At 40.7% G+C, this 26,784-nt stretch overlaps 1 protein-coding gene across 11 annotated transcripts in view; it reads right to left on the reverse strand.

Annotated features, from left to right (window-relative positions):
• Window positions 1-26,784, reverse strand: part of LOC105494308 (signal induced proliferation associated 1 like 1) — a 410,938-nt gene that overhangs the window by 372,051 nt on the left and 12,103 nt on the right. For 2 of the 11 annotated variants that reach the window (XM_071099938.1, XM_071099939.1), the window contains exons 1-2: window positions 21,093-21,189; window positions 8,010-8,081 (exon numbers count right to left, since the gene is read on the reverse strand). The exons of 8 other annotated variants lie outside the window; for them this stretch is intronic. The gene's annotated coding sequence lies outside the window, so the exon portion shown is untranslated. Of the gene's footprint in view, window positions 1-8,009; window positions 12,642-21,092; window positions 21,190-26,784 lie in introns of those variants that run through there. One more of the 11 variants, XM_011762620.3, reaches the window with a different exon arrangement.

Consider the following 26,784-nt stretch of genomic DNA (forward strand, 5'->3'; position numbering starts at 1 on the left):
AATCTCTGTATGCATTTTTATCATTTAGTACTCTAGATTTTAATATCTAAAGAACCAGTTCCATTGATAATATCTGCATAATCTCATGACTCTTCATCTGAATCCGAGTTCCCTGTTTATTTGCCAAACAAGCAAGGAGGTTCCAGAAAACTGTATACAACACAACTCATGCACTTACTTTCTTTATATACCACTGATGATTTTGCCATCCTCAATGGAGTCAATTAAAAAACCACCAGTAGGATTGAGAATCTGTCATTTTACCAGTAGGAATCTCAAAAAGTAGCTGCTTTTGCCAAGTTCATTCATTCAACACATTTATTATCTACTACGTGGCAGGCACTTTTAATTTATCGTCCTGGGGATATATAAACAGACAAAAGTCCCTGCCTTCATGTGCTGTACTGAAGAAGATGACACACCATAAACAGAAACCATAATAGACAAATTATATGGAGGAGATGTACATATAAGGTGTATCAGTCTGTTCTCATGCTGCTAATAATGACATATCCGAAACGGGGTAATTTATAAAGAAAAAGAGGTTCAGTGGATTCACAGTTCCCCATGGCTGGGGAGGCCACACAAACACGGTGGAAGGTGAAGGAGGAGCAAAGTGACATCTTACATGGTGGCCGGCAAGAGAGCGTGTGCAGGGCAACTGCCCTTTATAAAACCATCAGATCTCGTGAGACTTATTCACTATCATGAGACCAGCACAGGAAAAACCTGCCCCCATGATTCAGTTACCTTCTACTGGGTCCCTCCCACAATACGTGGGGAATATGGGAGCCTCAATTCAAGATGAGATTTGGGTGGGCACACAACCAAACCATATCCATAAAGTCAGAGGGGATACGTGCTTGATATGGTTTAGATCTGTGTCCCCATCCAAATCTCAAGTTCAATTTTAATTCCCAGTGTTAGAGGTGGGGCTTGGTGGAAGGTGACTAGATTTTAGGGGTAGATCCTTCATGAATGATTTAACACCATCCCTTTGGTGCTGTTCTCAAGTTCTCACGAGATCTGCTTATTTAAAAGTGTATAGCACCTTCCCACTCTCTCTCTCTTCCGCCTGCTCCAGCCATGTAAGACGTGCCTGCTTCCCCTTCACATTCTGCCATGACTAAAAGTTTCCTGAAGCCTCCCCAGAAGCCATTATGCTTCCTGTACAGCCTGTGGAATCGTGAGCCAATTAAATCTCTTCCTTTATAAATTACCCAGTCTCAGGTATTTATTTATAGTAGTGTGAGAATTGACTAATACAGTGCTATTGTAAAGAAAAAGGACAGGCTACTAAGAAAAAGGGATTCAGGAATGAAGGGAGGGCAAGTGGGCTGCAATCTTAAACAGGATGGGGTAAGGGTAAGAGTCACTACAAAGGCAGTGTCTGAGCAATGACATGAAGGAGATGATGAAGTGAGCCAGACTGAAGTTTCCCATTTTTAACTTGTACTGACTATACACGTAATGGTAAATGCTTTAGCAAAAGATATATATGAGCAAATTTACAAACAACCCAGAAGACTAAAATAGAAGAGAGCTAGCTATGTGCAAACCCCCTTCGTTTTTGCAGCTTATTTTACCAAGTGAAACTTACAACTTCAATTAGGTATGCTTGGTGTGTTTTTACCCCAACTGTTGTTTTGAACACAATTCTTCTGTGATTCATTTTCCTCAAAATTCAAAAATAAATGTCCCACTATTCATTTGAAACATAAAAGAGCACCAGTGTTGGCCGGGCACAGTGGCTCATGCCTATAATCCCAGCACTTTGGGAGGTCAAGGCAGGTAGATCACTTTTGAGTTCAGTAGTTCAAGACCAGCCTGGGCAACATGGCAAAACCCGTTTCTACAAAAATTCAAAAAATAGGGGCCAGGCACAGTGGCTCATGGCCCAGTACTTTGGGAGGCCAAGGTGGACCACTCACTTGAGGTCAGGAGTTCGAGACCAACCTGGCCAACATAACAAAACCTCGTCTCTACTAATAATACAAAAAAAATTAGCTGGGCATGGTGGTGTATACCTGTAATCCCAGCTACTTGGAGGCTGAGGCATGAGAATTGCTTGTGCCCAGGAGGCGGAGGTTGCAGTGAGCCAAGATGGCACCACTGCACTGTAGTCTGGGTGACAGAGTAAAACTGTGTCTCAACAACAACAATAAAAAATTAGTCGGGCATTGATGGCTCATAGTACCAACTACTTGGCAGGCTGAGGCTAGAGAATTGCTTGAGCCCAGGAAGCAGAGATTGCAGTGAGCGGAGATCATGCCACTGCACTCCAGCCTGGGTGACAGAGTGAGACCGTCTCAAAAAAACAAAAGAGCACCAGTGTTATCAACCAATAACTCCACTAGGACATCCTGACTACTGCATCAGGGCTCAAATCTCAGTATGGGGAATCCAGGAGCTTTTCCCAGTGTGGAGAAACCTGTGCTTTCCTAGAGTTTAGCAGGAAATGAATAGGCTATGAAATCAGGCGGCTTTACCACCAACCAGTTATATAGTCTTGAGCAAATCACTTCACCCCCTGGGCTTTTGTTTCCTCAACTATAAAAATCAGGGTGTTGGACCATGTGATTTCGAAGTCCCTTTTAGGGCTTTCTTTCACAGACACACACCCAAAAACCTTCAGATTAATAGCCATATATTAAAAATTATAATATTAGCCAGGCACAGTGACACACAGTCCCAGCTACTTGGGAGGCTGAGGGGGGAGGATCACCTAAGCTTGAGCATAGGAGTTTGAGACTGCTGTGAGCTATGATCACACCACTGCACGTCCCCCTAGGAGACGAGAGTAAGACCCTGTCTCTAAAACATAAAATTTTTTTAAATTTATAATAATGTCATGCTTTGTAATTCTGCTAACCCACCATCAGATTCATATTAATTTCATTCTTCAGTATTCTTCAAATAACTAATGAATTTATACTGACTGATTCATAAAGTCTCAACTCTCTCTCTCTGATCAGAAAAACAAATTCACAAGGGTCTTGACTTGCAGTGGTATTCCCCAAGTATTTTAAAAAAAAAAAAAAAAACCCTGGTATTTCTCTTGTCTTTGGATTTCCTATCAACATACCCCTGCTAGCTTAAATAGAATTTTAAAGTAACACAACCACAAAACTGCTGAAATTTTAAATATTCTTTATATATCCCCCCAGTGAAATAGTCTTTTTTGTTGTTGTTGTATTTTGTAGAGACATAGTCTCACTCTATTGCCCAGGCTGGAGTACAGTGGCACCATCATAGCTCGGTGCAGCCTTGAACTCCTGGGCTCAAGCGATCCTCCTGCCTCAGCCGCCCTAGTAGCTAGGACAACAGGTGTGCTACTTTACTTTTATTTTTATTTTTTTTTGTAGAGACAAGGTCTTGCTATGTTTCCCAGGCTGGTCTTGAGCTCCTGGCCTTAAGTAATCCTCCTGCCACAGCCTCCCAAAGTGCTGGGATCATAGGCATGAGCCACCGTGCCTGGCCCAAAAAGTATGTTTTTAAATTGTAGGTTTCCTTAAAAGTTTCACTTAAAATCTTATGTTATTAACTATTATACTGCTTATAATTATAATTAACATTATATTATTTTAAATTGGTACTGTAATGAGTATCTGTTATTCATGGAGCCCCAAATCATCTTTGTTACGTTTTTACTACTTCCTTACTATGTAAACCTCACCTTCCCAATGTAGAATTTTAAAAAAGAAAGCAAATAAGCAAATTGGGGGTATACAAGCAGACATGTTAATTAGGTTCCACTAACCAGACATACCACACAGGGCTCCTTCAGAACGGAGTTACGTAGGGAAAGTGGAAGAAGGGGGGCAAGTCTTGCTTGGCTTCCTGGTTTGCAGCACCCTGACTTTATCAGGAGCAGCAGCTCCTCAGCAGGCCTGTTCCACAGTGCAGAACTGGCAACCATTCCCAGAAACTCAGAGTACAGTCTCTTTTGTCAGCCTGCCCAATGTGCTAAACTAGCTATCACCCTTAATAAATCAGTTGCTACTTATACCAGTAGAATAACTCTTATTATCTGTAACAAAAAACCCCAACCAACACGCATAGCAAATATTCATTTCATTATTTCCACATACAAGAGCTGAGATTGAAAAGAAAACAACACACAGAACATTCCACCATATAAGCCAAGAATTCTTTGTTTCAAGCCAGGGCTTATATTCACAATCAACACTTCGAACCTTCCCTTATATGTACTTTCTCATAAATCTCATCACCTCTGTCATGCAAGGAGAAGAAAATGGTTTTTGCCTAACTAATTTTCTATCAATAAAGAGTCTGATGACAGTAACTTGGCAAGGTATTCGAGAAGAGGATACAATAAACATCACTTTCTATACCAGCTCAAGTTTATGGAGAATCCTGCAGTGTTAGGTAGCACTTTCAGAACACTCCCCAACTGCAGGCAAGGTGATCTAAGGCTGTATTTGAATGCCAAAATGATCAGTACTTCGTGCCAAGGCATAACTTAATTCACAAAGCAGCAGTGAACTTTTCACTGATTTTCTCCATCCCTCAGGGTAAGATAATCATGTTAAAACCACAGACACATCAGGCAACTAAAAGACACTATTACCTAATACTAAAAGCAGACTGGAAGCACTGAGAAGTGATTATGCATGTTAAAATTCTCTTCTTGGTATAAAGATTAAGTCCTACACAATTACTTGGCAAAGATGGAAAAAGTAATCAGCGATTAATAATACTGGTCCTTAAAGTGGCAACAGAATCTTACAAAGGACATTTAGTATCTTTGACTAATACTGCCAAACTACACAGGTACTTTTCAGGTGATACTCAAAGGCAAAACTTTATAAAGATCGCTTACACACTTCTGAAGGCCCTTAATGACACTGATAATCATCCAGTGCATCTCAACGCTCTGCCAAAGCACAAGTATGCATCGTCTCCACACAGTGATTCAAGACAAGTCTCACTAATGTTAGTGCCCCCTGGGCCTTGGGTCTCCAGGCACTCAGCAAGCTCTCCCTTTGTCATGGCAGTACCTCACCCTGCCTTCTGCTCCCTGAATGGCTTTTATCAAACAGTTTATAGTGTACTTAGCTGTAGCACTGATGGTGGGGAGAAAAAGAATATGCAAAAGTTAAAACATAAACTATATTTTTCCCTAAGAACAAAGCAAATCAATTTGCTTAGGAAAACTTACAGCTTGGCTACTTCAAAACAAAATTTTAAAATTTCATAGAAAATGTCTGCAAAGAAGTTACTACGATGACTCTCAAGCTTTACTATGACTACCCATGTACCATGTGTGTCCTCTGGTTGCACCTGGCAAACACACCTTTTTTTTTTTTTTTTTTTTTTTTTTTTTAAGAAATGAAGTATCAGGCCAGGCACAGTGGCTCACGCCTGTAATCCCAGTACTTTGGGAGGCCAAGGCGGGCGGATTGCTTGAGGTTAGGAATTCGAGACAAGCCTGGCCAACATGGTGAAACCCCCTCTCTACAAAAATACAAAAATTAGCCAGGTGTGGTGATGGGCGCCTGTAATCCCAGCAACTCAGGAGGCTGAGGTGGGAAAATCACTTGAACCTGGGAGGCAGAGATTCCAGTGAGCCAAGATAGAGCCACTGCACTCCAGCCTGGGCAACAGAGCGTGACTCCACCTCAAAAACAAAAAAAAAGAAATGAAGTATCTCTAGGCCAGAAATGATACATGGCCTACTTTAATTTTTTGTTTATCATGTCTAGACTCTAATCTCAATCTTATTCCAAGATTAAGGCTATGATGCTCATGTGTTAATAGTATCAAGATCAAAGGATACATACATAATACCACAAATCAGTGATTCCCAAAGCTGGTTTGCAAAACAATACCTGCATCTGTAGGTCCTCAGAGAAATGGAAAAAAAAACTATTTGAGTATTTCATAAGGCTAAATTTATCCAATTTAAATGGTTGATCTTTATTTTGAAATTGTGTCTTTCCTATTCTTTTGGTATTTGAATGGCCTTTCTTAATAAAATGCTGAAAAAAATTAAGATTACATCTGTAAAATACAAGCAGATAGCTGGCACTGTTCCAGATCTTCTGCACCTTCTCCCCGTCTCCAACTTCCCAATTCCCCTCTTTCCAGTTGCTCAGGCAAAAACTAAAAATAAACACTAAAATAAGACCTAGTGCCATTCTTCTTTCTTCAACATCCCAGTTCCAGACCATGAGCATATCCTTCAGCTTCACACTGAAAACCTACCAACAGTCAACTACCCCATTTATTGCCACTACCAGGTCTAAGTCACCATAACCACTCCCTCAGACCACTGCCACTGCCTCTTAACTGGCTCCCTACTTCAGTCCCATTCCCAGCAGGCTACTTTCAACAGAGCAGCCTAGCGACTCTGTTAAAACCTAGGTAGGTCCATGTCAATGCTCTGCTTAAAACCCTTCAGGAGTCCCATCCCAGTGAGAGGAAATTCTTCAGCAAGCCCCACCTGCTGTCTCAATGCCTCTCTCAGCTCATCTCCGCTCCTCCATTACTAGTCATGTCCTTCTAGGCACCTGGCCTTGTGTTCTTCACACCTGCTGCCTCTTTGGTCTAAAATGTCCCCCCCAGGTCAGACACCTGTATGATTAGTGACCTTACTTCTTCAGGTGGTTACTCGAAATTCATCCTTATCTTTGTGACCTTGAGATAAACTAAAATTTCTTAAAACAAAACACCATTAAGAGAGTTGAAAAGGCAAGCCAGCGAGCGGAAGAACAGATGTGCAATGCACGTATACAATGAACTTATCCAGAACACATTTTTTAAACTCCTATAAATCAATAAGGAACGTGGTATTTAGTCATTTACTGACATAATTTGCATATGGTGAAATTCACTCTTTTTAGTGTACAGGTTTTCTGTGGGTTTTCACAAATGTATATGGTCATTTAACCACAACACAGTGAAAATATGGAACATTTCTATCGCAACAAAAAGTGGTTCAAAATGGTCAATAAATATGAAACGGTGCTTAAATGCATTAGTCATCCACATTGGAACATCTCTACACAACTACCAGAACAGCTAAAGTTAAATGGCAGGAGATGCCAAATCTTGACATGTCTGTGGAACTCTCACATGCCATTAATAGGTATACAAATCGATATAACCACTTTGGAAAACTTTATCAGTATCTACCAAAGTGAATACACACATATCCTATTACCTGGCAATTCCACTTCTAATTATATCCCCTATAGATGGCATCACTAAAAAGAAATATACAAGCATGTTTGCTGCAGAACTACTCATTAGCTAGAGATAGAAGACAGTAAACTGTGATATCATGATACAATTTAATACTCTACAGCAACAAAAATGAATAAACTACAAATACTTGTAAGATCATAGATTGGATCTCACCAAATCAATGTTGAGTAGAAGAAGCCAGAAACAAAAGAATGTATTATGCATTATGACATTAATATAAAGCTCACAAACCAGCAACAGTAACCTACGGTGTGAGTCCTCAGGAGGCAAGGCTTCAACTGGGAGAAGAGATAACCAGGCCTCTTAAGGGGCAGCTAAAATTCTGTTTCTTAATTTGAGTGCTGATTACACAAGTGTATTCACTTTGTAGAAATTCAACCCTCCCAGCTACTCAGGAGGCTGAGGTAGGAGGATCACCTGAGCCCAGGGAGGCTGCAGTAGGCCATGATCACAACATTGCATTCCAACCTGGGTAACAGAGTGAGACTGTCTCAAAAACAAGAAGACAGTAAATTCATCCCATGGTACATTTGTGCTTTCTGCACTTTCCTGTATGTTTGTTACACTACAATATAAAGTTTGTTTTAAAAAAAAAAAAAATCACCTTTTCAATGAGGCCGTCTCTGGCCACCTAATATTTCCACCAGTCCCATTATTTATCATACTCCTTTCCTACTTATTTTTCCTCTGGCATGCTTGTTAATACCTAGCACACTATCTTACATACTAGACATACTTTACAAACTTATGTTGTTTACTGTCTGGCTCCATCCACTAACCTGTGAGTTCCATGAACACAGATATTGACTCCAGTTGGCTGAGTACAGAGTCCCCAGTAGCTGGAATAACACCTGGAAGATAGTAGGCACTCAATATAGATTTAATTAATTTATTAATTATACAGCATTGCCCAATTTAATTATGTTTAATTATGTTTATGGATTCAAGCTATAAATTCTTACAGTTGTCTTGTTAAACAGCAAGTTGGTTGTTGTTCTGTCTGAATAATGCTTCTCAACATGGTTTTAAGACTTCTCATCTTCCAAGTTCCAGATCAGATTCTGATCAGCTTATGGTATAATAAACCATATTAGGAAACCATATAGGAAACTCTTACACTCTGAATTCTCTTCACACCTAACTTTATAAATGAAAGCTAAGGCTGCATTAACCTTTCTCTCGGGCATATCCACCCTACTGACTCATACTGAGTTTAGAAGCAAATAAAAGTAACAAAGGGATTTAATTCCATTTTTTTCCTTCACATAAAAATCATGAAATATTCCCAACCTATCATGGTACCTTTAGTGTCGAGTCCTAAATGTAGAAATTTTAAACTACCTCCATCTATTCTAAGTTTTAGCTAGTCATTTCAACAGCTTTCTTTTAAAATTGCAGTTCTCAACTTTTTCCATCACTGAACCTCTAAAGAGACTTTTTAGGCATTTTTTTCTTAATCACCCTCTCCAATGAAATTTTAGTATCACAGATACACTATTTATCTGTTATGTAATTATACTGTACTTTCAACCTAAAGAGTAGCATTTCTGCTCCCACAACCCCTACAACCAATTTCACCTCTTTGAAATTCTATAAAGGAGTATTTTAAACTTTGAAAGTAGTTTATCAACTACTACCTTACCATTCTAATTTTACTTCACATGTGAATTTGTTAACAGTAAAACTATTTCAAAGATCAAAGTTGTAACCCACAGAAATCAAATACAGAGTGCAACAGCACAGGTTCTCTCCTAGCTTGTGCAGATCCATCGAATCTACTATTCAACAAGCTACAAATCCACCTAATCCCCATATCACATTTTCCCATCTTGTTCATAAGGACAGCCTTTTGTTAAACTATTCTGTCGAAATCAAAAGACAGCATTCCCTTAATTAATAACCTATTTAAACTTTTCAGAATCTATTTTTAAAAGAAAACAAGATTAGCACAGAATGACTTATTTTAGTCTCTCCTAAGTCCCTCTGGGGGACTTAGGACCACTGCAATCCCTAACTTCACTCTTGTAAGAGTTTCCTATGTGGCTGGAACCAGATCAGTACATTTTCTATATTATGAGCAAACCTTTTCAATGCATACCTGATCATTCTGCTCCCTGGATATTTAAAATCTTTCCAGGGCTCTCCTAGGCCTATAAAAGCCCCAAGTCCTTAGCATAATAGGCAAAACCTAACTGCAAGGCCAATCAGTGGCAATACCTCCCACTTCTTTTTGTTTTGTCTTGAGAAAGAGTCTTGCTCTGTCGCCTAGGCTGGAGTGCAGTGGTGCAATCTCGGCTCACTGCAACCTCCGTATCTGGGATTCAAGCAATTCTCCTGCCTCAGCCACCCAAGTAGCTGGGATTACAGGCACATGCCATCATGCCCAGCTAGTGTGTGTATGTGTGTATGTGTAGTAGAGACAGGGTTTCACCATATTAACCGGGCGCAGTGGCTCACGCCTATAATCCCAGCACTTCAGGAGCCCGAGGCGGGTAGATCACGAGGTGTGATCACGAGTAGGAGTTCGAGACCTCCCACTTCTAAAAAGTTTTTTCACAATCACTTTACTCCATCTAGCAGAAACGCTCTTATAACCAAGCCTCAGCACCTGCCTGCCCTCCCCACCCTACTCTATTTTCCCTTAGTCTCTTCGGATGTTAGAAGCAGTATCACCTCTTCAAAAGATGTCCTATTCTCCACATTCTCCCGAGTGTCACAAGAGCACTCCTTAACCAGCCTCCTAGGCACTCTGCCTATATTTGGGGATTACTTATTAATGCGTCTGCTTCCCCTACTCTTGGGCCATCAAAAAATATGTGCAAGGAAATGCACTAAGGATACAGGCTACAAGTTGACCTCCTAAATTTAGAACGTGACATTCACCTTTGTTCCCCTGGCAGCAGGAGTACCAGGAACCCACAGGAATTAGAAGCCCAGTGAATGTTTTTTATAATACTGAAACCATCCTGGCTCCTGGTAACCACTACCTTTTTCTCTCGTGCTATCAAATCACCTGTTTAAACCTATACTAAAATTCTGCCAGAAAGTCGTATGAAACTTCTTCTATTTTCCTTTCTTTAGGAAAAAAACCTATTTTCCTTTCTTTAGGGAAAAAAAATGAAAACACTGACATAAACCCTCAGATTTCAGGAGTGTCAAGGCTCAGAATACATTAACCCAAAGGATTCCGAACTGAAGGAAACTGCAGGGGCCCCAGAAACAAGGTCACTTCCCCCGCCTTCTATGTGAAGCATGGTCATAAAGGAATTCTCTGATCCATCTTACCTGAAAATAAATCATAAGACCCTTATTCCAGAAGGGTTCTGCCCCACACCCAATGGAAAAGTAATGTTCAACACAGAGCGGCTGAGAAGAATCCGGACAGGCCTTGCTGGGTTCCCCTCTCAGTTTATTACCATTAGATCATTCCCTTTTTGTGCAATCACCTTACTACATGGCCATGATTCTCCATCAAATCTAAGCATAGAAACAGTTTTCCCTGAGTCTTTAGGTCTTCATTTTTGAAAGCTCTCATGTCATATATAACTTTGTTAAATAAATCTGTGATGCTTTCTTTCCTGCTAACCTGTCTTTTGCTAATAGGAGTGTTGACCACAACCCTTGTGATGGGTGAGGAAAACGTATCATGTTTTTGCCCCTATAAGAGCTTCTCTAACCTTATCAGTTCTCAAAGTTTCCCAACTGGGGTTCCTCAAATTAATGGTAGAGTTTTCAGTATCCTGGGGAAGAATCCGTTTCAGCCTGGAGATTCTTACTTATTTTAAGTGGGTAAGAACTTGTTTGCTTTACTCTCATCTTTCATATTCCATACTTCTCTGTCTGAAAAATACTTTCCTACCATAAAAGATACTAAGAAGAAGGAGGGAATTACTCTGAAATCCCTTTTGTTAAAATTAAACAGTGGGTTTAGCCTCTTTTTAGTTCTCATTTTGTTTTAAAGCTTAAAAACTAATTTGCATACACCTTACCAAAGCGGAACACAAACACACTTTATGACACAGCAAGTCCACTCTTAGACATACATCTCATGGGAAGGCATGCCCCATGTGCACCTCAACATGCATGCAAGAAAGGGCCTAATGACCAGCAGCTGAAAACTGAAACTCAAATGTCCATCAAGAGAAGACAGTATAAAGAGTTGGATATTGATACACTGGAAAACTATCAACTAAAGAAAATCAACTACAGGAAATACATGGATAAATTTTACATGTTAGGCAAAATAAACCAGGCACAAAAGAAAACACGCTGTATAATCCCATTTCTACAAATTTCAAAAAATATATAAAAACTAATCAGTGGTGACAGAAGTCAAAAGAGCTGTTATCTTTGGGGTGCAGGAGGGCTAATGATTGCAAAGGTGCAGAAGGTGGCTTTTGGGTGGTTTGGTAATAGTCTCTGTGTTGACCCTGCATGGTGGTTACATGTGTGTATGCATTTTCCAATCATTTATCAAGCTGTACCTTTATAGTTTGCGTACTTGATGTGGATTACACTTCCAAAAATTTTTTTAAATCACTGTGGTAATTTTAAATTTTTTTCCTGCAAGCCACAGATCACCGTAGGTATAATCTGTCTAAAATATTTGTAGCAGTTCAGTCTATTCTTCCATTTTCATGCTTACTATGTGCCCTTTTCTCTTTTGTATTCCACTTAAAGTCTGGCCTCCTGAATAGAAAGACAACCCACAGAGTGAGAGAAACATTTTGCAAATGTAATAAAAGATCTGTATCTAAAATACATAAAGAATACTTACAACTCAACAAAAAAAGACAAAAACCTTAACTTGAAAATGGGCAAAAAATGTAAACAGACATTTCTCCAAAGATCTACAAATGGCCAGCAAGCACATAAAAAGATGCTCAGCATCATTAGTCATTAAGGAAATAAAAGTCATTCACACCTATTATGACAGAAAAAAAGAAAAGAAAAAAAAAAGCCATACGGTAACAAGTGCTGGAAAGACGTGGAGAAACTGAGACCTTTATACACTGCTCATGGAAATGTAAAATGGTACAGCCACTTTGGAAAACAGTCCGGCAGTTCCTCAAAAGGCTGAATTGTTTAGAGTTACTAAGCATAGAGTTACTATGTAAGTCGACAATTCAACTCCTAGGTATATATCCAAGAAAAAATGGAAACATATGTGCACATTAAAACTTACACTTGAAAAGCAGCATTATTCTTAATAGCCAAAAAGCAGAAAAACCCAAGTGTCCATCAACTGACGAATAGAAAAAAACAAAATGTTATATATCCATAGAATAGAATACTACTTGACAATACAAAGAAATAAAGTATGATACATGCCACAACATGTACAAACCTTGAAAACATTATTAGAAGCCAGTCACAAAATACTACATTTTGACTGGGCACGGTGGCTCACACCTATAATCCCAGCACTTTGGAAGGCCAAGGCAGGTGGATCACTTGAGGTCAGGAGTTCAAGACCAGCCTGGCCAACACGGTGATACCCCATCTCTACTAAAAATACAAAAAAAAAAAAAAAAAAATTAGCCAGGCCTCGCGGCACGTGCCTGTAATCCTAGCTACTCGAGAGGCTGAGGCAGGAGAATCGCCTGAACCTGGAAGGCAAAGGTTGCAATGAGCTGAGATCACACCACTGCACTCCAGCCTGGGCAACAGAACAAGACTGTCTCAAAAAAATAAAATAAAATAAAATAAAATAAAATAAAAAATAAATTTAAAAAAAAGACTACATATTGCTTAAATGTACATGAAACATCCAGAATAGGCAAATCAATAGAGACAGAAAGTAGATTAGTGGTTGCTTAGGGCTGGGGAGATAGAAAGATGGGCAGAAGGATTATAACTAAAGTGCATGAAATTTATTTTTGAGGTGATGAAAATGTTCTAAAATTGTGGTGATGGTTACACACAGCTGTGAATACATTAAAAGCCACTAAATTGTACACTTTAAATGGGCTAACTGTATGAAGTGTGAATTACATCTCAATAACCTTTTTTAAAATCTGGCTTCTTTTCCAATGACCCTGAACAGTTTGCTGACTTCTTTAGAAGCCATCCCCACTTTTGCTTACCAGCATGACTTGCAATCACACAATCACAATTTTTGTTTCTTGGCACTCCCCACACATCTCCATGAAACCATACTCTTTTCTACAGTTCTGCTGGCCTTGGAGGTAATACCATCTTTGCTCTGAGCTTCATGAGATACCTTTCTAAAAATCTAGGCCATAAGACCCTCTTGCACAACTTCCATCAGGACAAAACCCCAAAACAAAATAGCCAGTTTCACCCAAAGTTCTCAGCATGAATTAGCTAGTCAATTTTCCACCTCTACCTTCCAAAAATGAAATTATCAGTAAGTCTAAGACTTATCAGATGTCTCCAGTTACAGGGTTGAGATTTCTACACATATAGTTTAAACACACCATTTATAAACTACCTTGTCTCTGTGTCAGGTTAAAAATTACACAAATTTGGCTGGGTGCAGTGGCTCACACCTGCCTCTGCTGAGGCAGAAGAATTGGCTGAACCCAGGAGGTGGAGGCTGCAATGAGCCAAGATCGCGCCACTGCACTCCAGCCTGGCAAGAGAGACTCCATCTCAAAAAAAAAATAAATAAATAATGAATTATACAAATTTATTCAGGGATGCATATAAGAGTAAGCTCTGGGGGCCAGGCACAGTGGCTCACGCCTGTAATCCCAGCACTTTGGGAGGCCGAGGCAGGCGGATCACAAGGTCAGGAGATCAAGACCACCCTCGCTCACACAGTGAAATCCCGTCTCTACTAAAAATACAAAAGAATTAGCCAGGCTTGATGGCAGGCGCCTGTAGTCCCAGCTACTCGGGAGGCTGAGGCAGGAGAGTGGCGTGAACCCGGGAGGCGGAGCTTGTAGTGAGCCAAGACTGCGCCACTGCACTCCAGCCTGGGCGACAGAGCGAGACTCCGACTCAGAAAAACAAAAAGAGTAAGCTCTGGGAAAAATCGAGTTGCAAAGACATAGTTCTCGCCTTCAAGGTCTAATGAAACAAATACAGAAAAATAATTTTAATATACTTTGGCAAAGCTCCCCTAGCTTCCCTCTAACCTGGCACTTAAAACTGAGCTGTAATTTTCTGTTACTTGTCTGTCAACTTGGCTTAATCCTACAGAGGCGAGGACATCCTTTGAATCCCAAAGGACTGGCACAGTGCACTGCATGTAGGAAAGCATCAACAACTGTCTGATGACTGAGTAAGTGCACGAAAGAGCATGAGTATGCACGGAGAACCAAATCTCTCCCACATAGTACCTGTCTCCCACATAGTGCCCTCTTAACCTCTGCTCAGTTACAATCCCAGTCACTCATGGCCATAATACAGTCCTTATTAAGGTGGGCAGGTGGCAAACTATGCCAGGAAAATACCCAAATTGACTCCTCCTGCTCTCCTTCTCTCCCATTCCCACCTGAGCTCTCCGCTTTCCTACCCCTAGCCTTCCCCACTGACACGTAGGGGAAAATGTGCAGGATGACCTTTCAAAGAAAACTACTGATAAGATGGAATTTTCCTGTGCAGTGCAGATGACATTTATTTTATAAATCCAAGAATCCACCATGATAATTCAAATGAAATACATCTTTCCATTAAGGTCCTTCAAAATCCAAGAGAAAGACACTAGAAAACATTGAAAAGTTGGCAAGCCAGACACTGTGGCTCACGCCACCTCCTAGCAGTTTGGGAGACTGAAGCTGGTGGATCGCTTGAGCTCAGCAGTTGGAGACCAGCCTGTGTAACGTGGCAAAACCCCGTGTCTACCAAAAAATACAAAAAATTAGCTGGGCATGGTGGTGCACACCTATGGTCCCAGCTACTCAGGAAGCTGAAGTGGGAGGATCACTTGAGCCCAGGAGGCAGCAGTTGCAGTGAGCCAAGATTACGCCCCAGTATTCCAGCCCGGGCAACAGAATGAGACCCTATCTCTCGATAGATAGACAGACAGACTGACAGACAAAAGCACAGACAGAAATTTTTAAAAACCTGAAAAGGTGGGAGGGCTTGTAAGAAGCACTGGGTCCAACATCTATTGGACATCTACTACATGTCAGGCACTGGGCCTGCTGCCTTACAAGTGACATCCTAAAAGCTCTCACTCATTGATCCTAAATCTAAACTGTGGTAAGGGTGTTATATACATTGTCTCATTTCATCTTTATAATAACCTTGAGTTAATTAAGCATCATCATCTTTTCCTTTTAAAAATTAAGAAAGAGGTTGAGGAATTGTCTGAGATCACTGTGGTAGGGAGGAACCCAGGTCTCTGGTTCCAAAGCCTGTATGTGCCCCACCACTTAATATGAAACACTATGACCATAAACAAGCAATTAAATCCATTTTCTAAATCTAAACTACAAAAATGAGGAAAATGCTTCCTTCAAATGTTTGCTATGAACATTAAATGAAACACTGACTTCAAAAAAAGTGCTAGTACCTAAGAGACTCTTTAAAAAAATGGTTTTTTTCTTGCTTCTCCTGTTACACATTCTCCCAACCTTAAACCATAGACACGTAGTGGACACTGCAATCTGAAAATCATCTCGCATATTCTGTCCTAGAGGGAAGACTCCATGTACTCATCTAGCATAGATCAGTATTTGAGAAAAGCATCTGGAATGCCAATTACCACTTTATCAAGTTTTAGAACACAACACACTTGTAACTTGGTAATTATTCACAAAGAAATCTAAGGTAAACACTGTTCTTGGTTTTGTTCCCTGATACTTTCTTCCTGAGAACTCCCAGACATCCCTTCCCCAAGATGCTGCTTCCACATCATGGTCCCCCCGCAACAGCAGAAACATTTCTGGGGGTCTTTTTTCCTTTTCCTCATCAAACTTCACTTTAAAGCCTTTTACTGGACAGAGCTCTGTTTTGCTTGTTTTTAGAAGCCATTTTTTAAACACAGGAAACATGAAAGTAGTAACAGTGGTTATTCTTGGGTGGGTGGCAGAATGACGGATGACGTTTTTCTTCTTTATACTGTCCTGTATTTTCCAAATTTTCCACAAAGTCTAATGTACCGTTTTCATAATACAAGGAGGAAAAAATCAAAGATGGTACATTTAAATTATTTCCTTCATCTCCTGATAAGACGTTTTTCTCTATTCTTCCTGAATTCCCAACTAGCTGGAAGCATCCTGGGAACAGAACTGCAGTGTTGTCTACGAAATACATAGCTCATCCACAGCCAGTGCGTGACATGAAACAGCTCAAAAAGTATTTGCTGAGTGGATGATGAATATTAGGTAATATTTAGACACGGACTTTATGGATTGATGGTGGGTGGACCAAGGTTGGAGGGTGGCATGTCCTCAATATTGCTGGATTATTGTGGTTATAGGACATTACTTAAAAGGTAGCTTTCAAACACTCTTAAGCAGTTCAACATGAAAAGTCTGTAATGTGAAGACAAGGTGAACCAATCAAGGTGATTTATTGCTGCAATGGTAAACCAAGAACAGGATGATAAATAGGCTAAGGTCCTTGCGCATCTTGCTATAAATGAGTGCACCAGGAGTGGAATTCATTAAATAACTTTGGAGCTCTCTGCCATTTAGAAGGCACATCATGGCCTTCTTTGGCCACCAAAGTTTAACAATCCTTTTTAAAAATAATCTCTGTTCTTAGGAGATTAAATAAACCTAAATACTAAAGCAAACAAGAGATTAAGATAAAACCACCCAACCTAGTTATTATATCACCAAAAATCCTAATCTAATAAACCAAAGCAAAAATCTTGAGGATTTATTAACATAAAAGAGAAATCTCAAATATTTGGTTTGGAGAAATGAGCTGTACATAAGGTTTAAAGAGGGTATACTGAATTCAAAAAACATACACAGTCCAAAACTCAATAGAAAAGTTGAGGTATAAAAAAATGTACTCCTTTCCCATCATAATCTAAGTTAACTACAAGAACTTTACCAGCAATTTCATTTCTGTCTGATCAACTGAACATATTTCCTAGATGAACACTTGGAAAAGCCAAGACTGAACTTACACTTGTATTTTCTGTATTTTCAATCAGCTTCACTTCCATCAACATCTCTTTACAAATCTGTATATTTCTAGGGGACTCTTATACACTGTTGGTGGGAATTCCTATTAGTTCAGCCACTGTGGAAAGCAGTTTGGAGATTTCTCAAAGAGCTTAAAACAGAGCTACCATTCAACCCAGCAAACCCATTACTAGGTATATACCCAAAGGAAAACAGGCCATGTACAGTGGCTCACATCTCTAATCCCAGCACTTTGGGGGACAAAAAATGTCCCCCAAAAATGCAGGTGGATCACTAGAGTCCAGGAGTTTGAGACCAGTCTGGGCAACAAGGCAAAACCCCATCTCTACAAAAATATAAAAATTAGCCAGGTATGGTGGGGCACAGCAACAGTTCCAGCTACTCGGGACGCTGAAATGGGAGAATCACTTCAACCCAGGAGGCAGAGGTTGCAGTAAGCAGAGATGTTACCACTGCACTCCAGCCTGGGCAACAAAGTGAGACCCTGTCTCCAAAAAAAGAGGAGAGGGGAGGGGAGGGGAGGGGAGGGGAAGCAAGGGAAGGGGAGGGGAGGGGAGGGGAGGGGAGGGGAGGGGAGAAGTTATTCTACTGAAAAGACACATACACTCACATGTTCCTCACAACACTATTCACAACAGCAAAGACATGGAATCAACCTAGGTGTTCATCAACGGTGGGCTGGATAAAGAAAATATGGTACATATACACCATAGAACACTATGCAGCCATAAAAAAGAATAAAATCATGTCCTGTGCAGCAACATGGATACAGCTGGAGGCCATTATTCTAAGCAAATTAACGCAGGAAAAGAAAAGCAAACACCACATGTTCTCTAACTGGGAGCTAAACACTAGGTACTCACGGACGTAAGAATGGCAATAACAGACACTGGGACTACTAGAGAGGGGAGGGAGAGAGGGAGGGATGAGCTGAAAAACCAACTGTTGGGTATTATGCTCAGTACCTGCGTAATGGGATTAGAAGCCCAAACCTCGGCATCACACAACATACCCACGTAACAAACCTGCACCTGTACCCCTGAATCTAAAACAAAAGTTGGGGAGAAAAAAAATCCGTATATTTCTAATATGCCTCCGGGCTCTTAAAAGACATGTATTTCAAAACAAAGCAGATGTTGACTTGATGACAGCCTGATAATTTGAGGGCAACAGGCAGAAGTCAATGACAAGATGACAATTGCACAACACAATCCATGCTGCAAGATGAGAAAGAAAGCATTTCACCCCAAAAAATAAATGTCTCAAGCTTCCTGTCTTGCTCAAGTTGGGAAGTAACGTGAAAGTGTTCTTACTAGAAAAAACTCTGTGGTTGTTACAAACTGAGTGAAGATTTGCATTTATTTCACCAAACTATATATATTCACATTTCACCTAGCTATTCATATAAAAAGCATCTGCAATCCTGGGCCTTGGACTTCCCTTGGCAGGTGTCAGTCCACTGTGGAAGTTGTTCCCCACATCTCAGTAAGTTCTGTTGGCCAGAAAGGACATTCAGTTGCAAGCACTACTTTGAATCCAGGCAAGGGAGGAAATTAAATACACTATCCATGACTTTTCTCTAGGTGTCTGAGATACTAGCACATCTTCACCTCCTAAAAATTCACTCATCTACCACTTAATTTTTCTTTTTTTTTTTTTTTTTTTTTTTTGAGACGGAGTCTCGCTCTGTCGTCCAGGCTGGAGTGCAGTGGTGCAGCCCTGGCTCACTGCAACTTCCGCCTCCCAGGTTCAAGCGATTCTCCTGCCTCAGCCTCCTGAATAGCTGGGACTACAGGCATGCACCACCATGCCCAGCTAATTTTTTGTATTTTTTTTAGTAGAGATGGGGTTTCGCCATGTAGGCCAGGATGGTAACTCCTGACCTCAGGTAACATCAATTTTTTCTCAGTAAAGCCTACAATAGGAGGAAGTGAGAAAAAGAAAAAGAAATGGTATTAACTCTTATGCAAACCATGCCTGAGTCTCCTCAGGTAAACAGGAGAGCATCAGAAAGTTAGGTGACCATCGGAAAGCTAGGGGAGCACCGGAAACTAGGGGAGCATCAGAAAACTAGAGGAGTATCAGAAAGCTTGGGGAGTATCGGAAAGCTGGGGAGCATCTGAAAGCTAGGGGAGCATCTGAAAGCTAGGCAAGTTATTTAGCCTTTCTCAGTTTCCCTACATCTGTTAAATGTTGATAATACCTATTTCTCAGAAATTTCATGAGGATAAAATGAGACGGCATAAGTAAAGAATCTAACAGAATAAATTCATTGGTGGTGTTCAGCAAAAGATATTTATGACCATTACTAACTGGGCACTAGGGCCAACACCGTGACAGGCCAAAGTCCTACAACAGATAAGGAAAAGAAACCACCAAATGGGTCACACACCAACTCTGTGAAATCCAGATCATCGTTATAGATACAAAAATAAAAAAAACAGTCCCTGACTTTCCACTTGGGCACAACATGAACGAATAATAAACCACATACCATGCTTAAAATTATAGTAGCAAGATCAGCCTTTCATTGGAGAAACAGATGAAGATCTTTTATCATCAGTAGAGCATAGTGTTTAAAACAAATTGTAAGTTTAACAGGGTGGTGGTCAGAGCTACCTACTATAAGCAGACAGGCTTTCTGGCATTCCCAACAAAATACGCTTTATGCACACAGCTAAAATATGACTGCAATTACTCTGGTCCCAATAGATGACTGTATTAGATAATGCCTCAACTCAGTAGCTGCTGCAATCTATGTTAAGAGAAGCAGAAATTCTGTAACAGGAACTCAATATCGTGGCTCCCACAGAGTCCTAATGTCTATCTTACAGGCTTGTTTATAAAGATTAGCAATAATGTGACACAAAGTGCCTGACACAGTGGTTACTCAATAAATGATAGCTGAAATTAATTACCAGGAAGCAACAAAATCTAAAGCCAGAACCTGCCATGAAACAAATGTAGAGTGGTTCCTTCTCAATCAAGACATTAAGTTGTATGAAAACACTTGGATAGGCCCGGCACCGTGGCTCACGCCTGTAATCCCAGCACTCTGAGAGGCGGAGGAAGGCGGATTACCTGAGGTCGGGAGTTCAAGACCAGCCTGGCCAACATGGTGAAACCCTGTCTCTACTAAAAATACAAAAAATTAGCCAGGTGCAGTGGTGCATGCCTGTAATCCCACCTACTCAGGAGGCTGAGGCAGAAGAATTGCTTGAACCCAGGAGGCGGAGATTGAGGTGAGCCGAGATCATGCCACCGCACTCCAGCCTGGGCTACGGAGTGAGACTTTGTCCCAAAAAAAGAAAAAGAAAAGAAAAGAAAACACTTGGATAACAAATACAGTACTATGCCCTACCACAAGGAGGGCTTGTCGGTAAACATCGGGTTAATCACCTTGACAGTCAAAAAGGAATCCCAAAGTGCCCATTCCTCTGGGGCAAATAAAGAACCATGAAAAAAAGAGAAATGGTCTCTATCCTCGGAGAATCTATACCTACCTGAGGAGAAATCACATGATTTCAGCTCTCTGTCTGCATTCCCCCCTTGACTCTATGTTCCATGAAGGCAAAAACCAAAAACTTTATATTGCCATACAATACAGGCACTCAATAAATATCTGGTAATCTGGTCATGCACAGTTGCTCATGCCTGTAATCCTAGCACTTTGGGAGGCCAAGGCGGGCAGATTACTTGAGGTTGGGAGTTCAAGACCAGCCTGGCCAACATGGTGAAACCCCATCTCTACTAAAAATACAAAAATCAGTCGGACATGGTGGTACACACCTGTAATCCCAGCTACTCGGGAGGCTGAGGTAGGAGAATTGCTGGAACCCAGGAGGCAGAGGTTGCAGTGAGCCGAGATCATACCATTGCACTCCAGCCTGGACAACAGAGTGAGATTCTGTCTCAAAAAATAATAATAATAAATAAAAATAAAAAATCTGGTAATCAAATGAGCCTCATAGGATCTTAGGACTAAAAGAGCCACCTAATTCAAAACTTTTCAAGCCTGGCTTCACAACTGCTCAACCTAAACTCTCAAGGTGAAGACTGAGAACCTGTGTATTTAAAATGTTCCCAGATGACTGTGATACTAGAGACGGATAATCACTAGTGTAACTGAGCCCATGTGAATCATCTGAATGCCCTTTACAATGTCCCTGCCAGAAATGGTCCAGCCTTATGCATGAGGGTCTCCAAGGATGGGACACAGCCTATCACACCTGCAAGCACCTGGACCAGCAAAGTCCTTTCTAATGTTTACTCAAATATCTGTATTTACTCATTGGTTCTCTCCTGTGAGGCCTGAGAAGATAAAAGGTAACCTCTCCTCCTTCCACATGATGGACTTTTGACTCCTGTGACAAAGGATGACGCCGCCCTCTGAGTTTTCTCCAGGCTAAACACCCTTGATGAACTATGCATTAATCATTAAGTGCTAGGCTCTTTAAGTATGCAACACATACAACATGTCAGAGAAGGGAGAAATCGGGGTGTGTTATGGTAAGCAGCAAGACATCAATGAAGAAGGTGGGTCTTAAAGGATGAGAAAGATAGGAATAAAACTAGTGTTCAGGGGCTGGTGCTCAGAGGGAAAAGTGAGGCAAGACACTGATAAGGAGCACCGTATGCAGGAAACGAGATAAGAGTGATAAAGCAACAAGTGCAGAAATTAGTAGGTTTCATATACTTTTTTTTTTTTTTTATGAGACAGGGTCTCATGCTGCTGCTCAGGCTGGAGTGCAGTGGTGCTATCTCTGCTCACTGCAGCCTCCACCTCCTGGCCTCATGCGATCCTCCCATCTCAGCCTCCTGAACAGCTGGGACTACAGGCATGCATCACGATGCCTCGATAATTTTTTCATATTTTTTGTAGAGACAGGATTTTACTATGTTGCCCAAGCTGGTCTCAAACTCCTAGGCTCAAGCGAACCATCCACCTCAGCCTCTGATATAGTCTGGCTGTGTCCCCACCCAAATCTCATCTTGAATTGTAGCTCCCATAATTCCCAAGTGTCATGGGAGGGAGCCAGTGGGAGGTAACTGAATCATGGAAGCTGGTTTTTTCCATGCTGTTCTTATGATAGTGAATAAGTCTCACGAGATCTGATGGTTTTATAAAGGGGAGTTCCCCTGGACATGCTCTCTTGCCTGCTGCCATGTAAGACGTAACTTTGCTACTCATTTGCCTTCTGCCATGATGTGAGGCCTCCCCAGCCACGTGGAATTGTGAGTCCATTAAGCCTCTTTCGTTTACAAATTACCCAGTCTCAAGTATGTTTTTATTAGCAGTGTGAGAAGAATCTCAGCCTCCCAAAGTGCTGAGATTACAAGCAAGAACCACGGCGCCTGGCCTCCATACTTTCTGAATTAAATAGAACTAAAACTGAAAACAAATTAAAATTCGAAGAAAATCAGAATAGGAGGTAAGAGGAGAGAGCAAAGGCCTAGCATAGGAAGGCAGAGACACAGTCTGGTAGAGGACCAAAAACAGAGAGACCAAACAGGAATGTCGTAAAAGCAAGCAGGAAAGGATGACTTTGAAGTAGCAAAGTATTAGAGCCACCTGAATTCCTCCAGGGTGGCACATGGAACTAAGTGGTCCCTTAAAAAGAATGATCAGACAAGATGGCCTGGAGAATGGGACAGCAGGAGTCAAAGGGGTCAGAAAGAAGGCTACTACAGCCACTTAGCTACAGCCACTTAGATACAGGGGTCAAGGTCCACTCTAAGACGGTGACAATAAAACTAAGAGCAAAAGCTGAAAAATAAAACCAATTCAAAGGGAAAACAATGATAAAGCTTGGTCACAGATCAGACCAAAAGTAAGAGAAAGGGAAGAATCAGAAATGACTTCTAAGAGTTGCTAGAAATTCGAGGAAGAAGCAGGACAATACTCTGGAAAGGAGCGGTAAGACAATTATGCAATCACATGTACTAAATGCACTGGTTGGTTAGTACTAGGGTGGTTTTACTTTATGAAAGCTTCAAAGTTCACTCCCTGTTCTACAAACACACATAGTAACTAACTGGTCGTTTTGCTATTTTCTCTGGTCCCAGCACAGGTTGTAATTTCTGTGCCAGTAGACAGGGAATATTTGGTTTTGAATCCTTAATCTGTAACATTACCACCAAAGTTAAAGCGCTTGCAAAAAATAAAATGTGCTTTGACAGAGTTAGGTGAAAGAAGCCAGTCACAAAATACAACATATTGTATGATCCCATTTATATGAAACACACAGAAAAGGCAAATCTATAAAGACAGAAAGTAGGTTAGTGGTAGCCTAGGGCTGGGGTCAGGGAGGAGGGGTGTGGCTGGAAAGAAATGGGGAGTGACTGCAAATGGGTTTGGAGTTTCTTTGTGGGATAATGAAAATGTCCTAAAATTGTTTATAGAGATAGTTGCAGAACGTATGAATATACTAAGAACTACTGACTTGTTAATTTAAATAGAGAATTATAACTCAACAAAGTCATTATTAAAAAACACTTTAGGAGTACATAAATAATTACTGCGACCTCAGACACTCGGCATCTCTCCAATAAAAGCAACTATTACACTTAAGTTCAAATAAGCCACCAGACAATTTGGGAAGCCTAAAAGACACTTTAGGAAGACTAAGAGAGTTATGTTCCCTCTGGGGGAAAAATTAAGCATGAAAAAGACACAGATTTAAACATATAGATCCCTTTTTAAATTAGTTCTTACAATTGACCAAAATGTTCTAATATGTACTTAAAAGGGAAAGACAAAGTTTGAGGTTTCTCTTCAACAATTATGAACAATTACGTCGAGTAATATTATACTGGGTACCTATGGTTCGGTTTTTTAGAGGCTGAAACAAAATAATGTACAGTAAGCCAATTCAATGAAAAGCAAAAGACTATGTAATTTAACAATTACTGAGCAGATGGGTAAACTTATTTTACAAATCTGAAGACCTAACAAAAACCTTCATGTAGAGAGGTCCTTTTGCTTGAAACATGTAAGAAAACTATCCAAAATAATTTCTGCCCCCATGATATCTCCTGAAAAACATGGTTCCTACCTCCCTGATGCCTTAATTATTAAAGCCATTACCATTCTCTTTCCACTGAACACTTAGAATGCTTACTTAGATGGTATTCCAATGGTTACCATACTTACTTAGATGGCAGTCATCAAGTTATATTCACTGCATGTGTCAGGACCTTCTGAAATCAGAGGACCTGCAATGGGCGCACACAGCTGATGCCCAGTGGAAACCTGCTGACTGATAATCAAACGAGGACAGCAGTGAAGAGTGACAGTGTTTCTGTTCAAAACTGCTTGTGGATTAGAAGAACCCACATCTGTTGGCTAAAGACTTTTTTTTTTTTTTTTGAGATGGAGTCTCACTCTGTCGCCCAGGGTAGAGTGCAGTGGCACGATCTCAGCTCACTACAAGCTCTGCCTACTGGGTTCACTCCATTCTTCTACCTCAGCCTGCTGAGTAGCTGGGACTACAGGTGCCTGCCACCACGCCCAGCTAATGTTTTGTATTTTTGGTAGAGACCGGGATTCTCCGTGTTAGCCAGGATGGTCTCGAACTCCTGACCTCGTGATCCACCCACCTCAGCCTCCCAAAGTGCTGGGATTACAGGTGTGAGCCATCACACCCAGCCAAGACATTCTTAAAGGAACAATCAAATGGTGGGAAAGTATAGATTATAAAAGTACTACATTTCAAATATATAACTACTTACTACTACCTCTAATGACAGACATTTAATAAATTCAAAATGCCACTGATTAAAATAAAAGACTGACGCTTTCAACATGGTGGATCCTAAGCAAATTTTAATTCAACAAATTCAAATACATACTTAACATATTTCACCTGCCTACAGAAAAATGTAAAGCAGTCTAAAAAAACTAAAAATATGTAAGTATTCTGAATCAAGAAATATGAAGAGTGGTCTCCCTCAATCATCTGACCTATTAGACCCTATCTGTTAATGGATTCAAGTTATGGAGAAAGCCTAAAATAAAGAATCTGAGAAAGATAAGAGCCATTTTTCTATTACAATGCCCTCCCACCTAAATAAATTACTTTGGCCCAAAGCTATGTTTATTAAGAGGCAAGTCTGGTACCACACTCTCAAGTACTGGCTCTACACAAAATGAAGCCCTCTGACACTCTGGAGATAACTGAAATACATACATACCAAGTTCTCCCAGAAGCTGCCCAGGAATTGCAGGAGGGATCAAAGAGAAAGCTTTCACATCTACTGGGAAAGAAACCAGGCTTTGGAGGGCATATGCTAACTTTACACAATACAATGTGGCCTATGAGTTAAATAGTGCAAAAGAGACCACAAAGGACACAAGATGGCAGCCAGTCTACTTCCCAGAAATAATACAAGACACAGCTTTACAAGTTTTAACTTTTTTTTTTCTCATTTGATCTCAAGAATTCTGACAAGGGCAGACACTTTCCCCATTTCTCAGATGAGAAAACTAAAGCTCATGAAGACTGACATACCCACTCAGCTGCCTACCTGACTGCTCCACTTGGCAAGTCAACTTGCATCTCATATCCAACATGTACAGATCAACTCTTAATACCGCACCCAAACCTGCTCCTCCAGGCATCTCCATTTCAGTAAATGGCAGCGGCATTATTCCAGCTGCTCAGGCTAAACACCTCGGTGTCATCCTTGAGTGCACTCTTTGTCGCACTCCACATCATCTCACCCATCAGTGAATCATTCTCGCCCCGCTTGAGATATATCCAGAAACCACTCACTTCTCATCACCTCCACAGCTGCTATCATATCTCACTCACCTACAGAGCATTGCTAGAAACCTCTAACATCCCCCTCTTTCCACCTTTGCACTCCTCCCCATTCTACTCCCCTGCACGACAGAGTGCCACTCTTTAAAGACGTCAGACCAAAACCCTTTGTACAAAACCCTCCAGCGGCTTCCCATCTCACCCGGAGTTGTTCATTGATGTATCCCTAGGATGAGAACGTATCTGCCATCTAGAAAGTGCATAATGATACTGCTAATTAGTAAATGAAAGACAGCCAAAGTCACACAACTAGTATGTAGTAGAGCCAGGACTAGAACAAATCTTCCACTGTTCTTTGGTAACACTGAAACCAGATTTACGAAAAGCAACAATCCACATGGGAGGAAATTCTTACATTTTACTTTGCATAACTGAATCTTTTCATGTATAGTCAATACTATGTTGAATTTCCAACAAGTTAAAAGGAAAATACTACTTTATAAAGCCATGAAATCTCACACTAGGAACTCTGAATATTACTTTTTTGGTAGCATGAGCAAACATCTGCTTAATTATCACAGTAATGGCACTCAGATCTTCAGTGTGACTGTTCTGCCGTCAGTGACATGATCTTACCATTATCCCAAGACTACTACACACAAAAATGACCACACTCTAAAAGATTCAGAACCAAGCACCTAGAAGAGGTAATAAGCATT

The sequence above is a fragment of the Macaca nemestrina genome, chromosome 7, assembly GCF_043159975.1.
Source record: "Macaca nemestrina isolate mMacNem1 chromosome 7, mMacNem.hap1, whole genome shotgun sequence".
NCBI classification, from domain to species: domain Eukaryota; kingdom Metazoa; phylum Chordata; class Mammalia; order Primates; family Cercopithecidae; genus Macaca; species Macaca nemestrina.